This window comes from Gopherus evgoodei, chromosome 6 (genome assembly GCF_007399415.2).
Source record: "Gopherus evgoodei ecotype Sinaloan lineage chromosome 6, rGopEvg1_v1.p, whole genome shotgun sequence".
In the NCBI taxonomy this organism is placed as follows: domain Eukaryota; kingdom Metazoa; phylum Chordata; order Testudines; family Testudinidae; genus Gopherus; species Gopherus evgoodei.
Window position 1 is genome coordinate 129,637,868 of NC_044327.1, and position 24,518 is coordinate 129,662,385.

The window sequence follows — 24,518 nt, forward strand, 5'->3', positions numbered from 1 at the left end:
GCACAGCTTCGTTACATAGCAACAACACGACAGGGAAAATGGACTGTGATGAAAGAATTCCAAGAAAATTACATACACACACAAGAAAAACGATGGTAACAAAACATAGGCAGAAGAAAATTAATAAATGGTGTATAAAGAGCCAAGGTATGCAAGGAAACTAGGAAGAGGAAGTAAAAGGATTGGCAATAAATCACACAAAAGCAGAACATAGTGGTGCTGTGTGTTCAAGGAGTGACTTTTTTCCCCCTTCGTGTGCGATGTCTTAACTATTGCACTGAGGCCAGATGATGGAGCTTATAGATGTCCTACCTCATAAGTAAAAGGGAAGTCATGCAGTCAAGTGCTGAATTAGAAGACTTGGAATCTGAACGCCAATATTGGGGGTTGGAGGAGAAATGTAACTAGTGGTTTTGGGTGCCTGGTTTCTTGGCTGCCTGGTTTCCTGGCTGTCCTGCTTTAGACATCTTATAGGGTCCTGGTTTTCATAGGGTGGGTGTGCAACTCCCCTTTGGAGTATTTAGGTACCCTAATATCTTTGAGAATCAGAGCCCAGTTGCTTTTGAAAATATGGGCACCAGGGGCGGCTCTAGACATTTCACCGCCCCAAGCAGGGCAGCATGTTGCGAGGGGCACTCTGCCGGTTGCCAGGAGGGCAGCAGGCGACTCCGGTGGACCTCCCACAGGCCTGCCTGAGAATGGTTCGCTGGTCCCGCGGTCCGCTGGTCCCATGGCTTTGGTGGACCTCCTGCAGGCATGGGAGCTCCACTGGAGCCGCAGGACCAGCGGACCCTCCGCAGGCACGCCTGTGGGAGGTCCACCAGAGCCGCCTGCCACCCTCCTGGTGACCGGCAGCGCGTCCCCTGTGGCATGCCGCCCCAAGCATGCGCTTGGCGTGCTGGGGCCTGGAGCTGCCCCTGATGGGCACTGGTTTTTATCTCTGATTCAGCCACTGCCTCCCTCTGGGTCGTTAGCCAAGTGACCTCACCTCTGTGTCTGAGTATCCTTGACTGTAAAAAGTAGATGATGTAATTGACTTGCCTTTGTAAAGCTCTTAGGGATGACCAACTGGTAGGTCATCTTAGGGATGACCTGCTTGGGGTGGCGAAATGTCATATAGTGCTTTGGAAAGGGTCATGCCTTGTGTGTAAGCAGCTAGTGGTTCAAATTTCCTCTAAACCACTGCAGGTAAAAAGACAAGAACATTGACCTTTTGAGGTCAGACTCCATGATCTGATGGCCCTGCCTGCCCTTAAAACCTATGAATGTAAGTGTGAAGTATTATTGTAGGACCACAACATTTATAAAGTGTCTTAACCAGCCACATGCATACATACAGCTCTTTAGAATCCCTGGATTACATGGTTCCTACCTCCAATGGTGGAAACGAGGTTCATCCAGCCCTTGCATAGCTGCATTATGGCTTCATGGTAATTGCAGCTCCTGGAGCATTGCAGATTCTTCTCCCTGGACACAAGTGAGCAGGGAGTGGTCATGGATCAACAGGTCTTTCCTCTTTCCCTAGTTGTATGCTGCACCTCATAAAATGTGTCTCACAAAGTACTTCCCTTCCTAGAGGAGCACTGGGAGGAATTGTGCGTCTAAGAGGTGACCATGAGGCAATCCACAGGGTAGTGAACCTCCTCATCAGCCATTTCTCAGGCATAGCCTAGCTTTATATAGACACAGGATTCACTTAATATATTGCTGAATGCAGCATGCTCTGGAGCACAAGGCAGCAGTGATCCACAGCATGCTATACACCAGTGGGGCAAAGGACTGGCCAAAAATACTATGGGAAGCTGTCATAAACAGATAGCTAAGGGTTAATATCTCTTTCACCTATAAAAGGGTTAACAAACAGTGACCTGAAACACCTGACCAGAGGACCAATCAGGAGACAAAATACTTTCAAAACTGGGTAGAGGGAAGTTTGGGTGTAAGTTCTTTGTTCTTTGTCTCGGTTCGGTGACTCTCTCAGCTCTGAGAGTGCTCTCTCTACCTCCAAGTTTTCTAATCTTCTGTTTCTAAGTTGTAGGTACAAGGGTAGTAAGACAATAGGTTTATATTGGTTTTTTTGTATTTACATGTGTGTAGTTGCTGGAATGTGTTAAATTGTATTCTGTTTGGATAAGGCTGTTTATTCATCTTTTCTTTTAAGCAATTGACCCTGTATATTGTCACCTTGATACAGAGACCAGTTTTATGTCTTTTACTTTCTTTTTATATAAAGTTTTCTTTTAAAGACCTGTTGGATTTTTTTTTAGTGGGGGCTCAAGGGGATTGCGTTTACAGCTCACCAGGGAATTGGTGGGAGGAAGAAGACGGGGGGAAGAGAGAATCTCTTTGTGTTAGATTTACTAAGCCTGAATTTGCATATCCTCTGTGTGCGGGGAGAGAAATATTTGATTTCTCGGGGCAATGTTTCAAGGACTTGAAGCAGGGAATCTCCTAGAGCACCCAGGGTGGGGAAATCTGGGAGGAGGTAAAGAGGGGGAAGAGAAGTGGGTTATTTCCCTTTGTGGTGAGACTCAGGGCATCTGAGTCTTGGGGTTCCCCAGGAATGGTTTTGGGGAGACCAGAGTGAGCCAGACACTGGAATTTTCTGGCTGGTGGCAGCGATATCAGATCCAAGCTGGTAATTAAGTTTGGAGGTTTCATGCCAGCTTCTCATGTTCTGAACTCTAAGGTTCAGATCTGAGTAGAAAAGTTATGACATGCTCCGTGCTGCTGCCCAAGCTTTCTGAAGGCTGTCATCCACTTCCTGCTCAGTCTGGAACTGTTCCCTTGAAGCTGGAGACACCAGTTCTTCCTTAGACTGTGGACTTGGGCTTGGTCCATCTGGAAGCGATGTAGGTGATGGGGTTGTTTCCGTTGCTGGTGAGCCGCTCTCCGCTGGTGCACCAGGGGGTATTTCAGGCTCTGGCTGAGCCTCTTGGGTGTGGTTGTCTGCTGCTTCTGCCAGTTCAGGCTCGCTGGCGCTCTCTGGCATTGGGGTTGAAAATGGATTTGCAAGCGCTGGCGTCAGTGCTGGCAACGGTTCTGGTGCTGGCTGTTTTTCCAGTTCCTGGTCTGGGACTGGAGTCACTGTGGCTGTTTCAGTTGTTGGCATGGGATCCGGGTCCACTACCTCTGTCTGGGTCTCTTGTAACATAGACGGGGCCTCAGTGGATGGCTCAGGAACAGGAATGGGTCGGGAAGCTTGCCTGGTTTGGCTGCGTGTAACCATTCCCACTCTCTTGGCCCGCTTCACCTGGTTGGCCAAAACTTCCCCCAGTAGCATGGGGATGGAATAATTGTCATAGACTGCAAAAGTCCACATTCCTGACCAGCCTTTGTACTGGACAGGAAGTTCAGCTGTAGGTACATATACGCTTGTGACATGAAGGGGTAAATTGTCACTTGGGCCTTTGGGTTGATGAATTTGGGGTCTACGAAGGATTGGTGGATAGCTGACACTTGTGCCCCCGTGTCTCTCCACGCAGTAACCTTCTTTCCACACACTCTCAAAGTTTCCCTTTGCTCCAAGGGTATTTGAGAGGCATCTGGGCCTGGGGATCTTTTGGGTGATGGTGGTGTAATGACTTGCACCCGGTTGGGGTTCTTTGGGCAGTTGGCCTTTACATGTCCCAGTTCATTACACTTGAAGCATCTTCCAGCTGACTGGTCATTGGGTCGAGGTGGGTTACTGGAGACTGGTGAGGTGGAAGAATAGGGCATCTGTGGCTTTACTTGGGTTGTAGGTGGGGTCTTTGGCTGCCCTCGGCTGTAGGGTTTATTGTCAGTGTGCCCCCTGGGGTATTCGCCCCCCTTGACAGTAGCTTTTTTGCTTTCTGCCACTTCCATCCATTTGGCTCCAATCTTCCCCGCCTCGGTGAGATTTTTGGGTTTTCCATGTTGTATGTACTGTGTTATGTCCTCAGGAACACCATCCAAGAACTGCTCCATTTGTATGAGGAGGTGCAGTTCGTCCAAGGATTTAACAGTGTTTCCTGATATCCAGGCCTCATCATTTTTCCCAACGTAGTAGGCGTGTCTGGGAAATGACACATCTGGTTTCCACTTTTGGGTTCTGAAATGCCAATGGGCATGATCCATGGTTATCCCCGTTTTGAATCTGGCCTTGGTTTGAAGCAGTTTATAGTCGTTCATGTTCTCCTTAGGCATTTCAGCTGCCACCTCTGCTAAGGGTCCACTGAGCTGTGACCTCAGCTCTACCATGTACTGGTCTTCAGGGATGCTGTACCCAAGACAGGCCCTTTCAAAATTTTCTAAGAAGGCCTCAGTGTCATCACCTGCGTTGTAGGTGAGAAATTTCTTGTGCTGTGGAACCATAATTGGTGAAGGGTTGTTAGGATTGGCTGGAGCATCCTGCCCGGCCTGCGCCAAGTCCATTTCATGCTTTCTCTCTTTTTCCCTCTCTTCACTCTGTTTTTGTTGTTTTTCCAGTTCTCGTTGGTGGGCTGCATCTTAGGCTTCTTGTTTTCTTTTATGGGCTGCCAGTTTGATGTTTTCTTCCCTTTCTTTCAGCTCCACCTCTTTTTCCCATTTGTTGCCTGTGGTCTGCTTCTTCGATTTTTACTTCTGCCTCCATTTTTGCCTTGGAAGTCATGGTTCCTGTTTTCTTGTGTTGGGGTGCCCTCTGGTGTTTATTGTTGGAACTGCTGGATCTCTGTTGTCTCCTGGGGTCTGCCTAGCAACAGTGCCTTTTTTTTTCTTCCTCTAGCTAATCTTTTAAATGTAAAGTAAACCAGAAAAACCACTTTATTTGCATGTGTGTTGTGCTGGGTACTTGACTCTCAATCGGAGTGCTATAGTTTAACAAAAGACCCTTTGTCAACCTTAATAGTTCCTTACTTAATATGCAAGCCAAACTGCAACCAGAGAACAGAAAAAAAAATCTCTCTGGCTCTTTTTAAAACCACCCTTTATCTCTGCATAAAAGCCCTAGCTGAGAAAAAGAAAATAATATTCCTACTGGCTTCTGGATCTTATCTTTCCACACCGCTGCCACTCATGTCATAACTTTCCTACTCAGATCTGAACCTTAGAGTTCAGAACATGAGAAGCTAGCATGAAACCTCCAAACTTAATTACCAGCTTGGATCTGATATCGCTGCCACCAGCCAGAAAATTCCAGTGTCTGGCTCACTCTGGTCTCCCCAAAACCATCCCTGGGGAACCCCAAGTCTCAGATGCCCTGAGTCTCACCACAAAGGGAAATAACCCACTTCCCTTCTCCCTCTTTACCTCCTTCCAGATTTCCCTGCCCTGGGTACTTTAGGAGATTCCCTGCTTCAAGTCTTTGAAACACTGCCCCGAGAAAACAAATATTTGTCTCCCCTCACCCAGAGGGTATGCAAATTCAGGCTTAGTAAATCTAACACAAAGAGATTCTCTCTTCCCCCCTGTCTTCTTCCTCCCACCAATTCCCTAGTGAGCTGCAGACTCAATCCCCTTGAGCCCCCACTAAAAAAAAAATCCAACAGGTCTTAAAAAGAAAGCTTTATATAAAAAGAAAGAAAAAGACATAAAACTGGTCTCTGTATCAAGGTGTCAATATACAGGGTCAATTGCTTAAAAGAAAAAATGAATAAACAGCCTTATCCAAACAGAATACAATTTAACACATTCCAGCAACTACACACATGTAAATACAACAAAACAATATAAACCTATTGTCTTACTATCCTTGTACTTACAACTTGGAAACAGAAGATTAGAAAACTTGGAGGTAGAGAGATCACTCTCAGAGCTGAGAGAGTCACCAAACCGAGACAAAGAACAAAGAACTTATACCCAAACTTCCCTTTACCCAGTTTTGAAAGTATTTTGTCTCCTGATTGGTCCTCTGGTCAGGTGTTTCAGGTCACTGTTTGTTAACCCTTTTATAGGTGAAAGAGACATTAACCCTTAGCTATCTGTTTATGACAGAAGCCTACCACACACACTTTGATTAAAAGTGGTCTAGGAGACCAAATTCATCCCTAACAGACTGTGCCATGCCACCATGGAAGAATTTGGCCCAGGAACAATAACAATCATTCAGTGTAGACATGATGATTCAGGGCTGAAGGTCTCCTCCAACTGATGAGCACACAAGAAAGTACATGGGAATCTTTTTTTATTTTTCTGTTGCAGTAATGTGCATGGCTGAGAAGACCCTGTTATATTCCAGCTGTTATGCTTGGACCACTCAGCCATTCCTCTCTAACAAGCATCATGATTCTCTAGTTACAATGGTCCTCCAGAAGAAAATGTAGCATTTAACTGTGTATTCATAGAAATGTAGGACTGGAAGGGACCTTGAAAGATAATTTAGTCCCATACACCCCAAGCTGAAACAGGACCAAATAAACCTAGATCATCTCTGACAGATATTTGTCTAACCTGTTCTTAAAAAAAATCACCAGTGAGGGGGATTCCATAACCTCACTCGGTTCCCTGCTAACTGCAGACTGGAGCTTTTAAGATGTAATGTTTGTTATCCATTTGGGGCCCAATGAGAAACGCATTGAGGTCAATGGGAATCTTTTCACTGGTCTCAGTGAACTCTGGATTGGTCCCTTGCTGCAGACACATTGTCTGAATATTGGCAAAGAGTCCTGTGGCACCTTACAGACTAACTATAGGCGTATTGGAGAATGAGCATTCGTGGGTGAATACCCACTTCGTTGGATGCATGTAGTGGGAGAAGTAGTCTGAATATTATATGCCACATCTTCTGTATGTAGACAGCAACTGTCACAGTGTCTAAATTTCAGTGCACAGTTTAGTTTTATTTTCTAGGTCTTGATGGCATGTACAGAACTTGAAAATAATGTGTGTGGGATTCATGTGGTGCCTCCAACAGGCATGAGTTCTGCAGAGGGAATGTCCTCTCGTCTGTTTCAGGCTTCTTGTGAGCTGCCATGAAAGAAAGAACTGGAAGCTCAGGGGGGGAAAAAACGGTTTCAGTCTGGGATATTTCCTAGCATTGGTGGAAAAGATCTCACTTCGGGCCATTGTGGACCAATAAACAGTTCATTTTTATATTGTTCTAATTAATTTAATTAAGTTAACTTCCAAGGTGTGTTAAGAAGCAATGCCTTGGATGATTAACTGTTCCCATATCAAGGTGTTTTCACAAATACATTTACCTTGATTAGTGTACACATTATTATGTAATTAAATACCTCACACAGAGGAATTTATTAGTGCCTCCTTGTCTCCTAACAAATAAAGCAGCTCTTGAATTCTCTCTGAAAAGAAGCTTTCATAAACTAGGTGAGAAGGACAAATAGAAACTCAGAGAGAAAGATAGTCATAGCGTCATCACGCGTGCAGGCTCATGGTCATGTATGAAATGATGATTCTGAGCACTTTTGACTTTGTAACATCACAAAGAATAGGAAATTCTTTCAGAGGCCTTTGACTCCTAGATAACTCTCTGGCTAATTAAACCCCTTGCTGCACACTTGGTTGTTAATGTCCATCCATCAGAACCTCCTGATCACCAGCTAGTCACTACAATCTCAGAAACAATCTGACTCAAGTACTGACTCAGCAAAGCACATAAGCACATATTTAACTTGAAGTATTCCTATTGACTTCAACAGGATTTAAGCATTTGCTCAAGTGCTTTGCCGAGTAGGGCTGGACCATGCTGCAGTGCTTTGCTGAATTGGGTCCAAAATTAGTCCCACTGGCTTTAGCAAAGCAGTGCACATGCAATTGAGAGCAGCCTTTGCCCCTATCTCCATACTGTATCTGGTATTTATTAGGCGTGACCACAGTATTTTGGCATTCTCTGCTGGGTTTGTCAGTAGATCATAAATTGCATTCACCATCTGATGAAGCAATGAGGTTTGCTTTATGCCTGATTGATCACTTTTCCAGGCATTAAAGCCTGGGATGAGCAAAACTCAGATGGCTCAGCGGTTCCGTTTGGAGACTCGACCAAACTTTATAAGAACGTATCATGAATGCCTTGTGTCTGGAACGGCTTTTCTGGGCCATGATTTGTCATTTAGTTCCCTGTAACTAATTACTTATTCAGGGTGACTTTGAAACACAATGGGCATGAAAGTGGTTCTAAATGGGCCTCAAATACTAATCCCTGGGTCCACATAGGCTTGAAATTCAGCACAGTGTAATTCAGATTGACTTCAATGGGAGTTGCACCAGTTTATTCATGGAAGGTGACATTCCGTTCTGTGCAAACAGCCCACACAAGGTCCTATTAGGAAAACCTTTGAACTGTTCAGGTCTTCTGCTGGCCAATCTTCACCTCGGTGGATTTCACCCAGCCTGAATCTGACCATATGAATCAAGACTTTCTAGTGATATTTCAGTACCCCTCACCTTTTAACAACAGCAACAACCACAACAGGTTTTTTTTCCAATATGTGAGCAAGTGTGTTCAGTTATTTTTAAACTTCTCTATTTGCCCATTGTTCATCTCAAACAGGAAAGACAACAGAATCCAGATCTACCGGGTTTAATACAGAACTCAAACAACTTTATGGAACATGGGAACAACATAGGATTTGGTAGATTGGATCAGACCAGTCTTCTTGCTGGAAGTTGCAATGTAACACTACTTTTAATCTTATAATCCACACACATAACACACAGTAACCAAGACCAGTCTCAGACCGGGTCCATTCTCTGGTAAACCATCTCCAGTAATAGTAAGAACAAGATGCTTCAGAGGACAAAGCAAGAAACCTCTATATCTCTATTTTTTAAAGATTGATTTAAGCCCTGAAACATAAGGTTTAATCTCTCTTCCAAACAAATGTTAGCATTAATTATTCTAACTCTGGACATTCTTGATATCAATAGAAGTGTCCAATTTCTCTGAGTCTTACCATGTTCTTGGTCTCCCTAACATCTTGTGACAATGAGTTCCACAGTCTAGTAACACATTTTGTGAAAAGGAGTACCTTTTTACCAGGTTTGAATTTGCCACCTTTCTATTACATCCACTGTCCCTTTTCTTCTGGTGCTGGGAGAAGGGGAAAAGAGAAGCTTCTGATCTTCTTTCACATAATCTCTCTGTCCCTCAGTTCACTGTCTGCTAAAAACACTTCTTTGGTCTGTCTTGCCCAGTCCTATTTAAACTGTCTAGGGCAGGGACTATCATACTATGTGTCTACACAGCACCGAGCACAATAGGGTCCTGACCTTAGTTCTGGCCACTAGGTGCTACTCAAACTCTCGTGTCCTGGGCCCCTTTCCCTCTGTTATATTCCAGGGAGCACAGTGGTATGTTATCAATTGCTATGTGGATTATCATTGCAGTACCAGTCTTGCATGCCTTTAGGGGAAGTGAGAGAATTGATTAGGCACGGGTATCAGTTTCTTTAATTGCCTTCCCTGTACCAGTAGGGTTCTGTGGCTCATTTCCATTCATTTCACCTCTTCCACCTTCTTCCTATTCCATTAAAACAAAACACGTGGGCTTCCTGCCATTCCCTGTCCTTCCCTCCCCCCTCAATCAGTGGAGCATCAGGAGCAACTGCACTGTGAGTAGAGCCTTAGGACCTGCTGTGAATTTGCCTGTACTGTTTACCTACCCTCCAGTAACAGTTTCAGTATTTCCATTATTGCAGGAGTACGTGAACATTTCATTGAGCCAGGCACTGCATGTTATGTTCACAGCACAGACACATCAAAGTTATATAAAAACACCAAATTCTTGCTGGAAGGTTGCAATGTAACACTACTTTTAATCTTAGAATCCATACACATAACATCCAGTAACCAAAACCAGAGAGAGACAAACAGGCTGCTCCCTCAGGCAGAGGCACAACTCACCCCATCTTGCTGTATGAGGACTCTTTGTACATTAACTCTGATTGCCTATATACCTACAGATCACTGCGGCCTGAGAACAAGACAAGGAAAACCTCTCACTCGTAAAGTAATAGCTTACAATTTAGACACAGTCCTCAATATGCCACATTATATATACACATAGTAACGCAGCCCTTGTCCTGAAGAGTTTACAGTCTAAAGAGACAAAGAGTGGGAGAGAGGAAATATTATTTATCCGCAGTTTTCAGATGGGAAACTGAGTCGCATAGATATTAAGAGAGATTACTGAGGGCAGGTCTACACTACGGCAGGAATTGACACTCTGAGACTGATCCACTGGCAGTCGATTTAGCGGGTCTAGTAAAGACCCACCAAATCGGCTGCAGATCGCTCTCCAGTTGACCTCTGTACTCTACCCCTGATGAGAAGAGTAAGGTAAGTTGATGGGAGATTTTCTCCCGTTGACCCCCAGTGGTGTAGACCCCGCAGTAACTCGACCTAAGATGCGTCGATTCCAGTTATGTGAATAACATAGCTGGAGTTGCATAGCGTAGGTCGACTTACTGTGAAAGTGTGGACATCGCCTTAGATTGTAAAGTGTTTGGAACAGGAATCATCTTTTTGCTCTGTTTGCACATTGCCCAGTGCACTGGAGTCCTGGCCCATAACTGGAGTTTCAAGATGCAACCACAACAGTAAACAACAATTAAATACCTTGCCCAAAGTCCCACAGGAAACCCATTGGTAGAGCAATGATTGAGCCCTGGAAAACCAAACGCCAGGCCAGAGTCTTAACCACAAGACTTTCTTTTTCTTTACAAAGATTCTGGGTTACCTAAAGCCCTATGTAAACTAGTTTGATGCGGTTTCCCCATCAACTTGTAGTGACCTGTACACTTGCTTTCCCTATGTATGTTACACTATTATATACAGACATCACCTTCCCCTGTAGAGAGGATAAATTAGGTGATATTTTCTGGGATTCTGGAAAATACTCCTGAATGCCAAGTGAATCAATGTTGAAATAAGAACAAATACAATCCCTTCAAATGGGACAAGAGCTTTTCAGTACGGTGGCAGTGAGAGAGAATTATGTTTGCCTGAGGCCAGCTCCTCAAGGAGCAAAGATTGATTCCTTTATGATTGATGACTCAGTATGTGAATGCCAAGTCATCAGTTTCCTGTGTTCATGGCATTGATTGCATAAAGATAACTTTTCCCTCATTCCTAAGCTTGGATATGGTCCTCACCTGGAGTGCAGGTACAAAATGTGAATCAGTTCCTTTAAATAAGAGACAAGTGTAACGTGGAGTTGGAGCAAGAACCCTGCCCAGCTTTCAGGAATAGATTATATTAGAAAGAGTAAGGGGAAATGCAATGCTTAGGCCTTGGAACATCCACTAGATGCACTGAATGCAAAAATCACATCTTCAAAGGAAAGATCACATGTCACTTGCCTATCATGGTTACATATTCTTAGTGCAAAGTAAATACATACAGTTCACATTGATTTTGTTGTCTAAAGCTTTTGTCTAGGAACACTGGATGGCAATTTTTAAAAATGTTATGACAAATTTAATGTTCATTCCACTACGACATCATAAACCACACAGCTCTATGATACAAAGCTGGTTAAATTGGAAAGTAAAAATATTTAGCTTTAGTTCTGTTTATTTTCATGCATCAAAAACACAGTCCTCAATACAGTATAGCATTAGGGGCTTGGTTCGTCCTCCACTAAGAAAATTCCACAACTAGAAAAAGAAATTGTTATTCTATCCTCTGAAAATACCTGCCCTCATACCTCCATCCCCCAAACCAGAACCAATAGATGGATATATGGACATCTGTCTGCTAAATTTGGGAAGGATCTTAAGTCCTTTCTGCATCTCCATTGGTACCATGGGCACCTAAAGCTGCTTTGTATAGTTGGATCAGTACTCCCCCAGCAGGGAGGAATACTCGTTTGGCAAATCTCTTGTCAGCTGTCCCTGCTCATCCACTGTAGGGGACATGTCAGAGATACGCAGAGAAGGGAAGATGTGTTGGGATGCAGAGGAAGTAGAGAAAGAGTATGATGCCCCTCTGGTGACCTGGGCTGGCAGAAATGTTCCAATCAGCATTATATTAAAGCAGCCTTGTTGGGTGCTCTACCTTGGACTAGACGAATAGTTTGGCCTTGATCAGCCACAAGATCAAGGGAGGGAGGGAGAGCATAGTGTGATAACTGGGGCTACAAATGTATCCTAATTGTGATCTCAACTGTGAAAAAGGAGTGAAAGTTCATAAGGTGTCACAGAAACTTACAACACTAAATGTTCATGGGAAAAGCTGCAAAAAGGTAGACACACTGAATTAATCTAAACAAAAAGATCTACTCATATAACTCAAAATCAGTGTTAAGATCATGCCTGGTAAACAAGAGAAGTGTGGGACTGGACATCAATGGACCAAGATTAATGTGTCAGATATTAGACCTAATTGTTACAAAATAATGAGGGAGTGGGTTTTCCCATCCGCTATTCCCCTTTTTGGGGACCTCAAAAAGATTTTTTTGGGGGACAATAGACCAGCAGAAGATGCAAAGGGGAAACGTAAGTGCAGCAATGGCTAACTGAAACAATTGGAAGGGGCAAGCTTCACAATCATGGCTGACACCTCCACCATCTTCTGGGACCCTGGGATCTACTGTGACATTGTTGGGCCTTTGTTGTCCTGATACTGAGAAATCTCTTGATCAGACTGGGCCAAGAGAGAGATCCAGCTGACTTCTCTGCCTCCACTGTCTACATCAGAATACCAAATGCCACCTGGGATATGAGACTTTTTGCGTGTGTCTTCCCAGCCCCAAGGTGTACTTTTCCTTCCACATCTTATATCTTCTCTTTCCTAACCCTCACCTTTTCCCTTCTATTTAATAAGAATCTGGCTTAGCCTGCCAAGACTATGTTTCATAGCATTGCTACACCTGTTACCAGAGGCTGGTAAAAACAATCCCTAAATAGCCCAACACTGGTACAAATTTCTTAGATCTCAGAGTGGTTGGCAAGACCAGTTGCTGTGCCTGTGCTTACCAGCAGTGAGAGCCAATACCAGAGACACAAGCTGCCTTTTCTGTCATGGGTTTTCTTTTCCGTGCCCTTTTGTATGTGTGTTTGTCATATTTTGTCTTTTAAGCAATGGGCATGGACTTTAGCAACAACGGCAATTCCAGCCCATCTAAACAAACATTTTCTCTTGCTCCCCAAAAGGACAGTTATTGCCATCTAAAAAGACTGCCAGATAGGGGAGGTTTCCTTTTATGAACTTCCTCCAGCTAGAGGGAACAGGAACAATGGGATGTTATTAAAAAGAAAGCATCAGCACATTGCAAATGTAAAGGATTCTTTTTCGGTATCTTTAATAAAAGCTTAAAAAATGGCTAATGTGTTTGCAGTGGTGCTAAGCCAGCGGAGGTCTCTGTGTACCAAATCCTGAACCTTGTTGAAAACTGTTTAATATTGATTTGACCTTGTCACTGTGCAACACCTTTCAATCTTCAGGCGCTGTCATGGATCCACAGGATCAGTGCTACCCCCAGCCCCAGCTTTTGAACAGTTTCTTGGAAGAACCATTTTGATGTCCCAGACCCCTAATGGGTCGCATTCTTCCTTCACAGTAGGCTATGCAGGCCTCACCAGCTCGTGAGACTGAACCCCTGGGACTTCAGCATTCCTGCTTCACACCGTGATTCCGTTTAGTCAGACAGATTTCTGGTAGAGACCTGTCCACTCTTCAGGGACTAATGCACCTCCCTGAGTATTTACAGGGACACTCAAGCAGCGTCTTCAAAACAGTTGGATTAATTAATCGACTGGAACTTAACACAGGAAGTCAGTCAGTTAGTACAGAGAACTGAAGGTTAAAGCATAGACCAGTCTGGTCACTCCAGAGCCCGAGCCAAGCTCTCATGACTCCATTTTCAGGCATCTCAGGCCTGGTCTACACTACATGTTTAAACCGAATTTAGCAGCGTTAAACTGATTTAACCCAACACCTGTCCACACAACGAAGTCCTTTATATCGATATAAAGGGCTCTTTAAACCGATTTCTGTACTCCTCCCCGATGAGGGAAGTAGAGCTGAAATCGGTATTGCCATGTTGGATGTGGCCGCAATTCGAAGGTATTGGCCTCTGGGTGGTATCCCACCGTGCACCATTGTGACGTTCTGGAAAGCAATCTGAACTTGGATGCACTGGCCAGGTAGACAGGAAAAGCCCTGCAAACTTTTGAATTTAATTTCCTGTTTGCCCAGCGTGGAGCTCTGATCAGCATGGATGGCGATGCAATCCCAAATCGAAAAAGAGCTCCAGCATGGACCATACGGGAAATACTGGATCTGATCGCTGTATGGGGAGACAAATCTGTTCTATCTGAGCTCCGTTACAGAAGATGAAATGACAAAGCATTTGAAAAAAAATCTCCAGGTTATGATAGACAGAGTCCACAGCACAGTGCTGCATGACAAGTGTAATGGAAAGCCAAAGAATCAAATGGACGCTCATGGAGGGAGGGAGGGAGGGAGGGAGGGGGTACTGAGGACTCCAGCTATCCCACAGTCCCCGCAGTTTCTGAAAAGCATTTGCATTCTTGGCTGAGCTCCCAATGCCTGAAGGGTCAAAAACATTTTCCCAGGTGTTTCAGGGTGTATGTATTCAATTTACACCCTTCCCGCCCCCCAAAAAGAAAAGGGGAAAAAATCATTTCTCGCCTTTTTTCAATGTCACCCTATGTCTACTGCATGCTGCTGGTAGACAGGGTGCTGCAGTGCTGAACACCAGCATCCCCTTCCCGGTCGCAGATGGTGCAAAATGACTGTATCCATCATCATCAGCCCATGAGTGCTCCTGGCTGGCCTTGATGAGGTCGGCCGGGGCGCCTGGGTAAAAATGAGAATGACTCCCGGTCATTCCTGGCAGATGGTACAGAAAGCTTGGTAACTGTCCTCGTCATAGCAGCTGGAGGCTGAGCTCCATCAGTTCCCGCCCCCCCGGCCCCTTTCATGTCTAAAGAAGATTCTGTACTCCCTTGACTATCATAGCAGCTAGAGGCTGCGCTCCTCTGGCCCCCACCCTTTAATGTCCTGCCTGGACTATCATAGCAGCTGGAGGCTGCCTCCTCCTCATTTTATCTCACTAAAAAGTCTGTTTCTTATTCCTGCATTCTTTATTACTTCATCACACAAATGGGGGGACATTGCCATGGTAGCCCAGGATGGTTGGGCAAGGGGGGAAGCAATGAGGGGGTAGTTGCAGGGGCACCCCCTAGAATAGCATGTAGCTCATCATTTCTGTGGGATCTCTGGGGCTCTGACCTGGAGCGGCTGTGCTCTCTGGTTCTCTAGTACACTTGCCCCATATTTTAGGCAGGACTGACTATTTTTAGACTAAACATAAAGGGAATGACCCAGGGAATCATTCCCATTTTTTTCCATGCGCTCCCGGCCGACCTCAGCAAGGCCAGCAAGGAGCACCCATCACAGCAGCAGATGGTACAAAAGGATTGATAACCGTCATCGCCAATTTCCAAATGCAAACAGTGCAAAATGACTGATAATCATCATCTCATCACCAATTTACAATGGCAGACGGTGCAATAGGGATGGTAACCCTCTCTGCTACCTTGCAAAGACAAATGAATGCTGCTGTGTAGCACTGCAGTACTGCGTCTGTCAGCAGCATCCAGCACACATACGGTGACAGTGACAAAAGGCAAAACAGGCTCCCTGGTTGCCAAGCTATGGTGTCTGCCAGGGCAATCCAGGGGAAAAGGGAGCAAAATGATTGTCTGCCGTTGCTTTGACGGAGGAAGGATTGAGTGACGACATTTACCCAGAATCACCCGCAACACTGTTTTGCCCCATCATGCATTGGGATCTCAACCCAGAATTCTAATAGACGGGGGAGACTGTGGCAACTATGGGATAGCTACGGGACAGCTACCCACAGTGCAATGCTCCAGAAATAGACGCTAGCCTCGGTACGTGGACCACACCGCCGAATTAATATGCTTAGTGTGGCCGTGTGCACTCGACTTTATACAATCTGTTTTTAAAAAACGGTTTCTGTAAAATTGGAATAATCTCATAGTGTAGACATACCCTCAGTCTGACACCTCTTAGTCAGTTCCCAGGTGAAAGCTTCCAACTTCCTCCAGAACTCAATACTTGTTCCTCACCTTAAAGTCCTTTGTACCCAAGCTGGGGTCTCTGCTCAGCTTCCCTGCTGAGAATGACGATCCATGAATCATTGGAGGTTGCATTGTCTCTCTGGCTCATGTGTTGATCAGGGTCAGTTTCAGCCAGTTCCTTAATGACTCTATGCATTCCACCCAGACAGGGAGGTCTCTCTCTCAGCCCTCGTCCAGACTAACCCGCGGCATCGGCGGGTTAAAATCGATTGCTCGGGGATCGATATATCGCGTCTAGTCTGGACGCGGTGTATCGATCCCCGAGCGCGCTTACATCGATTCCGGAACTCCATCAATCCGAACGGAGTTCCGGAATCGACACGGAGAGCCGCGGACATCGATGGAGCCCCGTCCAGACTGGTGAGTACCTCGATTTTAGAAATTCGACTTCAGCTACGTTATTCTCGTAGCTGAAGTTGCGTATCTAAAATCGATTTTAATTCCTAGTCTGGACGTGGCCTCACACACCCCAATATCTCTTAGCTGTCCCAAGAGCAAACAGTCATTTTTCCCCTACTGCTTAGCAATGCACCATATATGGGAAGCTGAGGGATACATAGGATTCACAAAAAAATATGAAAAATTCCCACTTTGTCACAAGTTCATATATTCTATCTAAATTAATACAACAGTAATTTAGAGGCATCTTAGTCTCCCTGCCTCCTTAGTTATGCTGAATGTAGTTGTAGAGCCAACCCTTTGTAAACTAGAGTGACTAATGGATTTTTTGGTTCACCTGAAATTTTGAAAAGTCAAAATAATTCAGGGTGGGTGGAGGGTTCAGTCTATACCTCCGCCCCCTCATTACAATGTTCAGTGAATCAAAAACTAGGGAAAAAATCATTTGGGATTGATTGAAATGTTTCATTTTGATCTTGACCATTTAATTATTTTTTTTTTACGTCTCTTTGTAAATAAAATTGAAGGACATTTTGAAGTGAAAATTTGTTTCAAATCAAAATATTTCATTTTGAAAATGTCAGCTTGCGAACAGAGGCTGCTAACAGGGAGTTTTGCAAGGGAGTTGGGAAGGGGAGTGGGAAGGGAAGGGGGGTCCCTTGTAGTCCCCTTTAAACCTATAATCCAAACCATATTCCAAAACCCCTTTCTTTAAACCACCCTTTCATTAACTAGGAGACAATGCAGGCAGAAGCCCAGCAGCAGAGTGGGGGCTATCCAGTTTATTGTGCTGAGTGTAGCATGTATGATTACCTGCCCTGTGGGCGGGTGGCGTATGTGTGCAGTCCATGCAAAGAGCTCCTGGCCCTCAGAGACCACGTACGGACTTTGGAGGCCAGGGTGGCAGAACTGGAGGAGCTAAGGGAGGCAGAGAGGTATGTTGATGAGGCTTTCCGGGACACTGTAGAATTGTCCCACCTCTGCTCAGATAGCCTCTGTGCTGTTGAGGAGGAAGAAAGGCCCAGGGAAGCAGAGCAGTCAATGGGAGCAGAGGGAAACCTTCCCATAGTTGGGACCCTCCTTCCAGATGGTGCTGGGGTTACCTCTCCCACTGAGGTTACCTCTCCGGGGGAGGGAACTCCAGTTGCTAGGAAAAGGCAGGTGTTAGTAATGGAAGATTTGATCATTAGAAACATAGATAGCTGGGTTTGTGATGACTAGGGGAACCGTATGGTGCCTTCCCTGCTTGGTGAGAAGGTTGCGGATCTCTCGAGGCATCTAGACAAATTATATGTAGTGCTGGGGAGGAGCTGGTGGTCGTGGTACATGTAGGTACCAATGACATAGGGAAGGGTAGGAGAAATGTCCTGGAAGCCAAATTTAGGCTGTTAGAGGAGAGACTGAAAACCAGGACCTTTATGGTGGCATTCTCAGAAATGCTCCCAGTTCCACGCGCAGGGCCAGGTAGGCAGGCAGAGCTTCAGAGTCTCAATGCGTGGATGAGACGATGGTGTAGAGAGGAGGGGTTTACATTCATTAGGAACTGGGGAAACTTTTGGGATGGGGGGAGCCTATACAGAAGAGATGGGCTCCACCTAAACCAAAGTGGAACCAGACTGCTGGCACTAAACATTGAAAAGGTTGTAGAGCAGTTTTTAAACTAAGAGATGGGGGAAAGTCGACTGCTGCAGAGGAGCATGTGGATCGGACACAGACTTCTCTTAGGGAGGAGTCTGATAATAGGGAATCTCCAGGTTATAGTCAGGAGCAGAGGATGGGTGAGGATAATGTAAGGACCAGATCAGATGATAAACAGTCACATAAAAAAGAATCTGGCACATCAGAAAAGGGCAGACAAATAAACAGGGACTAGTTTTTAAAGTGTTTGTACACAAATGCTAGAAGTCTAAATAATAAGGTGAGTGAACTAGAGTGCCTTGTGATAAAGGAGGATATTTATATAATAGGCATCACAGAAACCTGGTGGACTGAGAGCAATCAATGGGACACAATCATTCCAGGGTACAAAATATATCGGAAGGACAGAGGGGAGGAGGAGGCACTACAGGGGGGAGGAGTGGCACTACATGTGAAAGAAAATGTAGATTCAAATGAAGTAAAAATCTTAAGCGAATCCACATGTTCCATAGAATCGCTATGGATAGAAATTTCATGCTCTAATAATAATATAACATTAGGGATCTATTATCGACCACCTGACCAGGACAGTAATAGTGATGATGAAATGCTAAGGGAAATTAGAGAGGCTATCAAAATTAAGGACCCAATAATAGTGGGGGATTTCAATTATCCCCATATTGACAGGGAATTTCACTTCAGGACGAAATGCAGAGATAAAATTTCTCAATATTTTAAATGACTGCTTCATGGAGCAGCTGGTACGGGAACCCAAAAGGGGAGAGGCAACTCTAGATTTAATCTTGAGTGGAGTGCAGGAGCTGGTCCAAGAGGTAACTATAGCAGGACCGCTTGGAAATAGTGACCATAATACAATAGCATTCAACATCCCTGTGGGGGGGAGAACACCTCAACAGCCCAACACTGTGGCATTTAATTTTAAAAGAGGGAACTATACAAAAATGAGAGGGTTAGTTAAACAAAAGTTAAAAGGTACAGTGACTAAAGTGAAATCCCTGCGAGTTGTATGGGCCCTTTTTAAAGGGACCATAATAGAGGCCCAACTTCAATGTATACCCCAAATTAAGAAACATAGTAAAAGAACTAAAAAAGAGCCACCGTGGCTTAACAACCATGTAAAAGAAGCAGTGAGAGATAAAAAGACTTCCTTTAAAAAGTGGAAGTCAAATCCTAGTGAGGCAAATAGAAAGGAGCACAAACACTGCCAAATTAAGTGCAAGAGTGTAATAAGAAAAGCCAAAGAGGAGTTTGAAGAACAGCTAGCCAAAAACCCAAAGATAATAAAAAAATGTTTTTTAAGTACATCGGAAGCAGGAAGCCTGCTAAACAACCAGTGAGGCCTCTTGATGATCGAGATACAAAACGAGCACTTAAAGACGATAAAGTCATTGAGGAGAAACTAAACGGATCCTTTGCTTCAGTCTTCACAGCTGAGGATGTTAGGGAGATTCCCAAACCTGTGCTGGCTTTTGTAGGTGACAAATATGAGGAACTGTCACAGATTGAAGTGTCACTAGAGGAGGTTTTGGAATTAATTGATAAACTTAACATTAACAAGTCACCGAGACCGGATGGCATTCACCCAAGTGTTCTGAAAGAACTCAAATGTGAAGTTGCGGAAATATTAACTAAGGTTTGTAACCTGTCCTTTAAATCGTCTTTGGTACCCAGTGACCATAAGTTAGCTAATGTAACGCCAATATTTAAAAAGGGCTCTAGAGGTGATCCCGGCAATTACAGACCGATAAGTGTAATGTCAGTACCGGGCAAATTAATCGAAACAATAGTTAAGAATAAAATTGTCAGACACATAGAAAAACAAACTGTTGAGCAATAGTTAACATGGTTTCTGTAAAGGGAAATCGTGTCTTACTAATCTATTAGAGTACTTTAAAGGGGTCAACAAACATGTGGACAAGGGGACATAGTGGACATAGTGTACTTAGATTTCCAGAAAGCCTTTGACAAGGTCCCTCACCAAAGGCTCTTATGTAAATTAAGCTGTCATGGGATAAAAGGGAAGGTCCTTTCATGGACTGAGAACTGGTTAAAAGACAGGGAACAAAGGGTAGGAATTAATGGTAAATTCTCAGAATGGAGAGGGGTAACTAGTGGTGTTCCTCAAGGGTCAGTTCTAGGACCAATTCTATTCAATTTATTCATAAATGATCTGGAGAAAGGGGTAAACAGTGAAGTGGCAAAATTTGCAGATGATACTAAACTACTCAAGATAGTTAAGACCAAAGCAGATTGTGAAGAACTTCAAAAAGATCTCACAAAACTAAGTGATTGGGCAACAAAATGGCAAATGAAATTTAATGTGTATAAATGTAAAGTAATGCACATTGGAAAAAATAACCCCAACTCTACATACAATATGACGGGAGCTAATTTAGCTACAATGAGTCAGAAAAAAAATCTTGGCGTCATTCTGGATAGTTCTCTGAAGATGTCCACGCAGTGCGCAGAGGCAGTCAAAAAAGCAAACAGGATGTTAGGAATCCTTAAAAAGGGGATAGAGAATAAGACTGAGAATATATTATTGCCCTTATATAAATCCATGGTATGCCCACATCTCGAATACCATGTACAGATGTGGTCTCCTCACCTCAAAAAAGATTTTCTAGCACTAGAAAAGGTTCAGAAAAGGGCAACTAAAATGATTAGGGATTTGGAGAGGGTCCCATATGAGAAAAGATTAAAGAGGCTAGACCTCTTCAGCTTGGAAAAGAGAAGACTAAGGGGGGATATGATAGAGGTATATAAAGTCATGAGTGATGTGGAGAAAGTGGATAAGGAAAAGTTATTTCCTTATTCCCATAATATAAGAACTAGGGGTCACCAAATGAAATTAATAGGCAGCAGGTTTAAAACAAATAAAAGGAAGTTCTTCTTCACACAGCGCACAGTCAACTTGTGGAACTCCTTACCTGAGGAGGTTGTGAAGGCTGGGACTATAACAATGTTTAAAAGGGAACTGGATAAATTCATGGTGGCTAAGTCCATAAATGGCTATTAGCCAGGAAGGGTAAAGAATGGTGTCCCTAGCCTCTGTTCATCAGAGGATGGAGCTGGATGGCAGGAGAGAGATCATTTGATCATTGCCTGTTAGGTTTACTCCCTCTGGGGCACCTGGCATTGGCCACTGTCGGTAGACAGATACTGGGCTAGATGGACCTGGTACGGCCATTCTTATGTTCTTATGTAAAATGTTTCTATTATTACTAATTATATTATTTATTATTATTGTTATGGAACAGTTCAATAAAATTGACCCAAATTTGCAAGACATTTGGTGTTGCCAAACCTTCATTTTTCACCTGAAGGAACATGTTGGCTCAAATTTCAGTCAACTCTAATGTAAATATAATGAAAAGAGGTTTCTTGCGGGGGGAGCAGGGGGTCTCTTCATTCTTAGCCAGGCCAGCTGTACAGTGAGAATGACCTTTTTTATGATATTTCTCATCTTAGTTCAGCTATTTTTAGTCTAATTATCAGATGAATTCAAAGCTGGAATTCAAAGCATGACTCCAGCCTGCACAAAACAAAACTAAGGCAAAAGAAGATCCCCAAATCTCCAGTGCAATGAAACAATCATCCACACATATATATCTTATAGCAATAAAGACCTTAGAAATGAGTGCACTTCAGACTAAAGTTCTTTATCCACCTGTGAGGGTGTGTGAATGTTTGGCTCCATGTTTACTAACAATCTGTGATCACTAATGCTTAATGTTTATCTGGTGATATTCCACTTCCTTGATTAACATTTAATAATGCTGATGTCAAAAATGGTTACCTGGGAGCATTTATAATGCCATCTTATTAATGTTACAGGAAATGCAATATTACAATCATCCTTTTAATCACATCACATTGCATTTGTCCTATTCAAAGGCAAGGAGTTATCCCATACCTCACGCTAATATTTTTCTTGACTCAAAGATAACGTGCCATGTGCTATGAAATCTGTATAGAAATAGCTTTGGGTTATTTCTCCCTCCCTGTCCCATCCCTCCCACACTGCTCGATTTCTTTTCTTGGCTTATAAATATATGATGGCTTGTACATTTAAGTTGCTTACTAGATTGTTTTTAAGTGGCAAATGCTTGAGGATGAAAGGCTGAGAGGTACGTAGTGTATTATTCTCCATGTCAGACTAAAAGGGGTGATACCTTTTGAAGATTCTGAAACCACTGCTAATGATTTTCCATGAACTTTTGATGTAAGGAGAGAAGAAAAAAAGATTATACTGAAGAGGGGTGATCCACTTCAGAACACATCGCAACCAACTCTCCACAACTACACCACATCCTTGCCAAATCAACCCATTATGTAGGGTCTGAAAGTACCCCAAATGATTGGAACACATGTCTTATAGTGACAGATCCACAACAAACTGCAATCAATGAACTCTCCTTAACCCACACTGTACCCTGGCCAATTAACCCAACTCAAACTTGCCCTTCAAATCCCCAAATACTGGGAAACATGCTTTATAGTGATAGATTTAAGGAGTTCAGTTTATTTATCTTTAGCAAAAAGAAGGCTAAGGGTGGGGGGGGTGACATGATTATAGTCTATAAGTTCCTAATGGAGAAATATTTGACACTGGGTTCTTCAGTCTATCAGACTAAGATAGAAGATCCAATGTCTGGAAGAGGAAGCTAGACGAATTCAGACTGGAAATAAGACTGCACATTTTTGACAGTAGGTTGGAGCAATTTACCAAAGATTGTGGTAGATCCTCCATCGTTGACAATGTTGGAATTAAGATTAGATGTTTCTCTGAAAGAAATTCTCCCATTCAAACAAGGATTATTCCCGAGAAGTTCACTGGCCTCTGCTATACAGGAGGTCACACTAGATGATCAGACTGGTCCCTTCTGGCCTTGGAATCTGAAATTCGTACATTCCTAGGGCTAGATCTTCAGCTGAGGTAAATCACTGGAGCTCTCTTAACTTCAGTGGAGCTACCCTAATTTACACCAGCTCAGGCTCTGTCAGAGATTTTAAGGCCATTATCATTTAGTATAATCTCTTGCATAATTAAGGCCAGTGAATTCCACCCAGTGATTCATGCAACGGAGTCAATAATTCTTCCCCTTGTGCAAACATTTTGTTACCTGGTTAGGAATATTCTCATTATTTCTTCTTATTACAACAACTCTAGTCCAAACTGGGTTAGTTGCTTTGTGGGTCAAAAGTTGCTTTTCACACTCCTATGCCCACATGTTGTCCACACACACGTTGAGAGCACTGTCTTTGTTCCCTAACTGAGGCTTGTCTGAGTGGGAGCAGGGAGGTGCTCCTTGGGGCATAAACCTTGTTTTATAGCCACAGAGCACCTCTAGCAATATGTAAATCAGACATAACATCCTAACCTATTAGTGCACTGCAAGGCTCGGAGACTTTGAAGGTCATCTTGTGGATTCTTCAGTTAATAGCTGCAGTTTAAGGCTGGAGTAATAGCATCATTATTATTGTTATCTTACCATCCTGAAGGACCCTGAAGAACTTTACAAACATGAAGGATTATGCACAGGAATCATCCCAGTATTTAGACACATTCTCACTTAGGATGAGCTGCAGCAGCTATTTAAGTGCACCGAGTTTGGACACAAAGCAAAAAAAGAAAGTCACGTGCAGTAAATAGCAGTCAGGTACTTTAGTGATGTGGAGTGAAAAGCGCAGAGCTCCTTTAGAGGATGCCATGCACCAACCAAGGTGGCGGCATGTGAGTAGAAAGCCCCATGTACGAAGAGTTCCAAGATAAACAAAATCCCAAAAGGAGAAAATGCTTAGGATAATGGCTCTCCTATGCAGATAGATGCTCCCCTGTTGTAGTTGTGTTGGTCCCAAGATATTAGAGAGACAAAGTGGTGATGTAATAGCAGCAGAAGTTGGTCCAATAAAAGATCCCACCCACCTTGTCTCTCAATAGGTGCTTCCACATTCCAGAATTTCCTACTGCTTTCAGTATTTGCTAAGAGTCCTTGTCAATTTGTTGACAGTTTTAATTACAATAAGGCCTGATTATAACGACTTTACAGATTCCATTCAGTGCTTCCTTCCATTAACATCTTATCTAACTGCCAGCTGGGGCGAACTAGCATCACCTTTTACCTGCCACCATGCTTCATTCAAAATGCAGAGACCACCTCCACGTTGGCCTTGAAATACTCAAGTGGACACAGGCCTTCAGTGCATCAGTAAACTGTCAAACAGCAAAACCAAAACAAGAGCCACTGGTCTGCTGATCTTGAACTGCTCCCATCATATAAGGCTGTTCTGGTACAGACCCTTTCTGATTTAAGTCGCAAGCTCCCTTTTAGGGATTATAATGGCATGTCTACATGGAGAATTAGAGCGCAGCAAGCCAAGCTGTGAGTCTACAATGAACCAGCTTGCTGTACAGTAACATTCCTT